The sequence below is a fragment of the Triticum aestivum genome, chromosome 4B (genome assembly GCF_018294505.1).
Source record: "Triticum aestivum cultivar Chinese Spring chromosome 4B, IWGSC CS RefSeq v2.1, whole genome shotgun sequence".
Classification (NCBI taxonomy): Eukaryota; Viridiplantae; Streptophyta; class Magnoliopsida; order Poales; family Poaceae; genus Triticum; species Triticum aestivum.
Genome location: NC_057804.1, coordinates 666,522,543 through 666,530,611, shown reverse-complemented (window position 1 = coordinate 666,530,611; position 8,069 = coordinate 666,522,543).

Genomic DNA, 8,069 nt, shown 5'->3' with positions numbered 1-8,069 from the left:
GAGACTGTTTCTACGAACGTGCTTTGCACACAGGTGGCTGGCGGGTGTCTGTTTCTCCAACTTTAGTTGAACTGAGTGTGGCTACGCCCGGTCCTTGCGAAGGTTACAACATCACTAACTTGACGAACTATCGTTGTGATTTTGATGCGTAGGTAAGAACGGTTCTTGCTCAGCCTGTAGCAGCCACGTAAAATTTGCAACAACAAAGTAGAGGAAGTCTAACTTGTTTTTGCAAGGCATGTTGTGATGTGATATGGTCAAGACGTGATGCTATATTTTATTGTATGAGATGATCATGTTTTGTAACCGAGTTATCGGCAACTGGCAGGAGCCATATGGTTGTTGCTTTATTGTATGAAATGCAAGCGCCCTGTAATTGCTTTACTTTATCACTAAGCGGTAGCGATAGTCGTAGAAGCAATAGATGGCGTAAACGACAACGATGCTACGATGGAGATCAAGGTGTCGCGCCGGTGACGATGGTGATCACGACGGTGCTTCGGAGATGGAGATCACAAACACAAGATGATGATGGCCATATCATATCACTTATATTGATTGCATGTGATGTTTATCCTTTATGCATCTTATCTTGCTTTGATTGACGGTAGGATTTTAAGATGATCTCTCACTAATTATCAAGAAGTGTTCTCCCTGAGTATGCACCGTTGCGAAAGTTCTTCGTGCTGAGACACCATGTGATGATCGGGTGTGATAGGCTCTACGTTCAAATACAACGGGTGCAAAACAGTTGCACACGCGGAATACTCAGGTTAAACTTGACGAGCCTAGCATATACATATATGGCCTCGGAACACGAAGACCGAAAGGTCGAGCGTGAACCATATAGTAGATATGATCAACATAGTGATGTTCACCATCGAAACTACTCCATCTCACGTGATGATCGGACATGGTTTAGTTGATTTGGATCACATGATCACTTAGAGAATTAGAGGGATGTCTATCTAAGTGGGAGTTCTTAAGTAATATGATTAATTAAACTTAAATTTATCATGAACTTAGTCCTGGTAGTATTTTGCAAATTATGTTGTAGATCAATAGCTTGCGTTGTTGCTTTCATATGTTTATTTTGATATGTTCCTAGAGAAAATTGTGTTGAAAGATGTTAGTAGCAATGATTCGTATTGGATCCGTGATCTGAAGTTTATCCTCATTGCTACACAGACGAATTATGTCCGTAATGCACCGCTAGGTGACAGACCTATTGAGGAACAGATGCAGACGTTATGAACGTTTGGCTAGCTCAATATGATGACTACTTGATAGTTTATTGAACCATGCTTAACGGCTTAGAATCGGGACTTCAAAGATGTTTTGAACGTCATGGACCATATGAGATGTTCCAGGAGTTGAAGTTAATATTTCAAGCAAATACCCGAGTTGAGAGATATGAAGTCTCCAACAAGTTCTATGGCTAAAAGATGGAGGAGGATCGCTCAACTAGTGAGCATGTGCTCAGATTGTCTGGGTACTACAATCGCTTGAATCAAGTGGGAGTTGATCTTTCAGAGAAGATAGTGATTGACAGAGTTCTCTAGTCACCATCACCAAGTTAGTAGAACTTTGTGATGAACTATAGTATGCAAGGGATGACGAAAATGATTCCCGAGCTCTTCGTGATGTTGAAATCAACGAAGGTAGAAATCAAGAAAGAGCATCAAGTGTTGATGGTTGACAAGATCACTAGTTTCAAGAAAATGGCAAAGGAAAGAAAGGGAACTTCAAGTAGAATGACAAGCAAGTTGTCACTCCCATGAAGAAGCCCAAAGCTGAACCAAAGCCTGAAACTGAGTGCTTACACTACAAAGGAAATGGTCACTTGAAACGGAAATACCCTGAATATTTTGTGGATAAGAAGGATGGCAGAGTGAACAAGGGTATATTTGATATACAGGTTATTGATGTGTACCTTACTAGTGTTTATAGTAGACCCTGAGTATTGATACTTGTTCGGTTGCTAAAAATTAGTGACTCGAAACAGGAGTTACAGAATAAACAGAGACTAGTTGAGGGTGAAGTGATGATGTGTATTGGAAATGGTTCCAAGATTGATATGATCATCATCGCACACTCCCTATACTTTCGGGATTAGTGTAAAACCTAAATAAATGTTATTTGGCATTTGCGTTGAGCATGAATATGATTTGATCATGTTTATTGCGATACGGTTATTCATTTAAAGTCAAGAATAATTGTTGTTCTGTTTACATGAATAAAACCTTCGATGGTCATACACCCAATGAAAATAGTTTGTTGGATCTCGATCGTAGTAATACACATATTCATAATATTGATGCCAAAAGATGCAAAGTTGATAATGATAGTGCAACTTATTTGTGGCACTGCCGTTTGGGTCATATCGGTGTAAAGCGCATGAAGAAACTCCATAAAGATGGACTTTTGGAATCACTTGGTTATGAATCATTTGATGCTTGTGAACCGTGCCTTTTGGGCAAGATGACTAAAACTCCATTCTCCGGAACAATGGAACGAGCTACTGACTTGTTGGAAATAATACATACCGATGTATGCGATCCAATGAGTGTTGATGCTTGTGGCAAGTATCATTATTTTCTGACCTTCACAGATGATTTGAGCAGATATGCGTATATCTACTTGATGAAACATAAGTCTGAAATAGTTGAAAAGTTCAAAGAATTTCAGAGTGAAGTGGAAAAATCATCGTAACAAGAAAATAAAGTTTCTATGATCTGATCGTAGAGATGAATATTTGAGTTACGAGTTTGGCCTTCATTTAAAACAATGTGGAATAGTTTCACAGCTCACGCCACATGGAACACCACAGCGTAATGGTGTGTCCGAACGTCATAACCGCACTTTATTGGATATGGTGCAATCTATGATGTATCTTACCGATTTACCACTATCGTTTTGGGTTATGCATTAGAGATAGTTGCATTCACTTTAAATAGGGCACCATCAAAATCCGTTGAGACGACGCCTTATGAACTGTGGTTTGGCAAGAAACCAAAGTTGTCGTTTCTTAAAGTTTGGGTCTGCGATGCTTATGTGAAAAAGTTTCAACCTGATAAGCTCGAACCCAAATCGGAGAAGTGCGTCTTCATAGAATACCCAAAGGAAACTGTTGGGTACACCTTCTATCACAGATCCGAAGGCAAGATATTCGTTGCTAAGATGGATCCTTTCTAGAGAAGGAGTTTCTCTCGAAAGAAGTGAGTGGGAGGAAAGTAGAACTTGATGAGGTAATTGTACCTTCTCCCTTATTGGAAAGTAGTTCATCACAGAAATCAGTTTCAGTCATTCCTACACCAATTAGTGAGGAAGCTAATGATGATGATTATGAAACTTCAGATCAAGTTACTACAGAACCTCGTAGGTCTCCAGAATAAGATCCGCACCAGAGTAGTACGGTAATCCTATTCTGGAAGTCATGTAACTAGACCATGATGAACCTACGAACTATGAGGAAGCGATGATGAGCCCAGATTCCATGAAATGGCTTGAGGCCATGAAATCTGAGATGGGATCCATGTATGAGAACAAAGTGTGGACTTTGGTTGTCTTGCCCGATGATCGGCAAGCCATAGTAAATAAATGGATCTTCAAGAGGAAGACGGACGCTGATAGTAGTGTTACTATCTACAAAGCTCGACTTGTCGCATAAAGGTTTTTCGACAAGTTCAGGGTGTTGAATACAATGAGATTTTCTCACTCATATCGATGCTTAAGTCTGTCCGAATCATGTTAGCAATTGCCACATTTTATGAAATCTGGCAAAAGGATGTCAAAATTGCATTCCTTAATGAATTTATTAAAGAAGAGTTGTATATGATGCAACCAAAGGTTTTGTCAATCCTAAAGGTGCTAACAAAGTGTGCAAGCTCCAGCGATCCATTTATGGACTGGTGCAAGCCTCTCGAGTTGGAATATACGCTTTGATGAGTTGATCAAAGCATATGGTTTTATACAGACTTTTTGAGAAGCCTGTATTTACAAGAAAGTGAGTGGGAGCTCTGTAGCATTTCTAATATTATATGTGGATGACATATTGTTGATTGGAAATGATATAGAAATTCTGGATAGCATGAAGGATACTTGAATAAGATTTTTTCAAAGCAAGACCTCGGTGAAGCTGCTTACACATTGAGCATCAAGATCTATATAGATAGATCAAGATGCTTGATAAGATTTTTCAATTAGTACATACATTGATAATTTTTTGAAATAGTTCAAAATGGAACAGTCAAAGAAGGAGTTCTTGCCTGTGTTGCAAGGTGTGAAGTTGAGTAAGACTCAACCCAACCATGGCAGAAAATAGAAAGAGAATGAAAAGTCATTCCTATGCCTCAGTCATAGGTTCTATAAAGTATGCTATGCTCTGAACCAGACCTATTGTATACTTGCTCTGAGTTTGGCAAAGGAATACAATTTTGATCTAATAGTAGATCACTGGAAAGCGGTCAAGAATATCCTTAGTGAGGACTAAGGAGATGTTTCTCGATTATGGAGGTGATAAAAGAGTTCGTTGTAAAAGTTACATCGGTGCAAACTTTTACACTGATCCAGATGACTCTAAATCTCAATCTGGATACATATTGAAATGGGAGCAATTAGCTAGAGTAGCTCCGTGCAGAGCATTGTAGACATAGAATACTTGCAAAATACATACGGCTCTGAATGTGACAGACCGTTGACTAAACTTCTCTCACGAGCAAAACATGATCATACCTTAGTACTCTTTGGGTGTTAATCACATAGCGATGTGAACTAGATTATTGACTCTAGTAAACCCTTTGGGTGTTGGTCACATGACGATGTGAACTATGGGTGTTAATCACATACAGATGTGAATATTGGTGTTAAATCACATGGCGATGTGAACTAGATTATTGACTCTAGTGCAAGTGGGAGACTTGAAGGAAATATGCCCTAGAGGCAATAATAAAGTTATTATTTATTTCCTTATTTCATGATAAATGTTTATTATTCATGCTAGAATTGTATTAACCGGAAACATAATACATGTGTGAATACATAGACAAACATAGTGTCACTAGTATGCCTCTACTTGACTAGCTCGTTGATCAAAGATGGTTAAGTTTCCTAGCCATAGACATGAGTTGTCATTTGATTAACGGGATCACATCATTAGGAGAATGATGTGATTGACTTGACCCATTCCGTTAGCTTAGCAACTTGATCGTTTAGTATGTTGCTATTGCTTTCTTCATGACTTATACATGTTCCTATGACTATGAGATTATGCAACTCCCGTTTACCGGAGGAACACTTTGTGTGCTACCAAACGTCACAACGTAACTGGGTGATTATAAAGGTGCTCTACAGGTGTCTCCGAAGGTACTTGTTGGGTTGGCGTATTTCGAGATTAGGATTTGTCACTCCGATTGTCGGAGAGGTATCTCTGGGCCCTCTAGGTAATGCACATCACTATAAGCCTTGCAAGCATTGCAACTAATGAGTTAGTTGCGGGATGATGTATTACGGAACGAGTAAAGAGACTTGCCGGTAACGAGATTGAACTAGGTATTGAGATACCGACGATCGAATCTCGGGCAAGTAACATACCGATGACAAAGGGAACAACGTATGTTGTTATGCGGTTTGACCGATAAAGATCTTCGTAGAATATGTGGGAGCCAATATGGGCATCCAGGTTCCGCTATTGGTTATTGACCAGAGACGTGTCTCAGTCATGTCTACATAGTTCTCGAACCCGTAGGGTCCGCACGCTTAACGTTCGTTGACGATATAGTACTATGAGTTATGTATGTTGGCGACCGAATGTTGTTCGGAGTTTTTGGATGAGATCACGGATATGACGAGGAACTCCGAAATGGTCGGAAGTAAAGATTGATATGTGGATAGTAGTGTTTAATCTCCGGAAAGGTTCCGGAATCCACCGTAAGGGGTTCCGATGTTTCCCGAAATGTTTGGTTACAAGAACACGTTATTTGGGCCAAAGGGGAAAGCCCACAAGGTTTTTGGAAAGCGCAAAAGGAAGTTTTGCGGAGTCCAGGGGCCAGACGCCAGGGTCCCTGGCATCTGGGTCCAGATGCCAGGAACCCTGGCGTCTGGCCCTGGAGTCCGAGAAGGACTCTTGCCTTTCGGACAAAACCGACTTTGAGGAGGCTTTTACTCCAAGTTTCGACACCAAGGCTCAACATATAAATAGAGGTGTAGGGCTAGCACCCAAGACACATCAAGAAACACCAAGCCGTGTGGCGGCAACCCGTCCCTCTAGTTTATCCTCCGTCATAGTTTCGTAGTGCTTAGGCGAAGCCTGCGGAGATTGTTCTTCACCAACACTGTCACCACGCTGTCGTGCTGACGGAACTCATCTACTTCACTTCGGCCCTTCTTGCTGGATCGAGAAGGCCGAGGGACGTCAATCAAGCTCACACGCTGTGCAGAACTCGGAGGTGCCAGTTGCATTCGGTACTTGGATCGGTCCGGATCGTGTAGACATACGACTCATCAACCGGTGTTGATAAAACTTCCGCCTTTAGGCGATCTTTCAAGGGTATGAGTACACTCCCCCTCTTGTTGCTTATGGCATCACCATTATCTTGCGTGCTGCGTAGGATTTTTTTTTGAAATTACTATGTTTCCCAACACTCAGTTGGGCAATGGCTTGCACCACACAATTTCATGATGCTCACCGCCGTGCGTCAGTAATCCCATCGTAGGCTTGCTGGACGGTGATGGGATGGATGAGATTTACCATGTAATCGAGTTAGTTTTTATAGGGTTTGATCCCTAGTATCAATTATGTTCTAATATTGATGTTGCTATGACTTTGCCATGCTTAATGCTTGTCACTAGGGCCCGAGTGCCATGATTTCAGATCTAAACTCATTATGTTTTCTTGAATATATGTGAGTTCTTGATCCTATCTTGCAAGTCAATAGTCACCTAGTATGTGTTATGATCCGGCAACCCCGAAGTGACAATAATCGGGACCACTCCCAGTGATGACCGTAGTTTGAGGAGTTCATGTATTAACTAAGTGTTAATGCTTTGGTCGGTACTCTATTAAAAGGAGGCCTTAATATCCCTTAGTTTCCAATACGACCCCGCTGCCACGGGAGGGTAGGACAAAAGATGTCATGCAAGTTCTTTTCCATAAGCACATATGACTATTTCGGAATACATGCCTACATTATATTGATGAACTGGAGCTAGTTCTGTGTCACCCTATGTTATAAATGTTGCATGATGAATTGCATCTAACATCAATTATTAATGATTATACATAATTATTATTTAATAATATTTTTTTTTTATTATCCATCATTGATCCATTGCCTACGAGATTTTCACATATTGATTTTTGCTAAGTTACTTCTCCATTGCCACTGTTAGGATTGCTACAAAACCGTTAATGTTACTTTTGCCACCGTTACCGTTACTTCCTACTACTTTGCTACTAAATACTTTGCTGCAGATATTAAGTCTTTCAGGTGTGGTTGAATTGACAACTCAGTTGCTAATACTTGAGAATATTCTTTGGCTCCCCTTGTGTCGAATCAATAAATTTGGGTTGAATACTCTACCATCGAAAATTGTTGCAATCGCCTATACTTGTGGTTATCAAGACTCTTTCCTGGCTCCGTTGCCCGGGAGCATAGCTCTATTCTTTGAGTCACTTGGTATATATATCTGCGCTACTTATAAGTTGCTGAGCTAAGTTAACAGGAGCGCGTGTGAAGACACTCTTCTATACTTAACATAGTAGTAAGCGCTTTCCATTACTAGTGTTACTTATAAGCTGCTTTAGCAATAGTTTTCTTGTTGGGAACGTAGTAATTTAAAAAAAATCCTACGCACACGCAAGATCATGTGATGCATAGCAACGAGAGGGGAGAGTGTTGTCCACGTACCCTCGTAGACCGATAGCGGAAGCGTTATAACAACGCGGTTGATGTAGTCGTACGTCTTCACGGCCCGACCGATCAAGCACCGAAACTACGGACACCTCCGAGTTCTAGCACACGTTCAGCTCGATGACGATCCCTCGACTCCGATCCAGCAAAGTGTCAGGG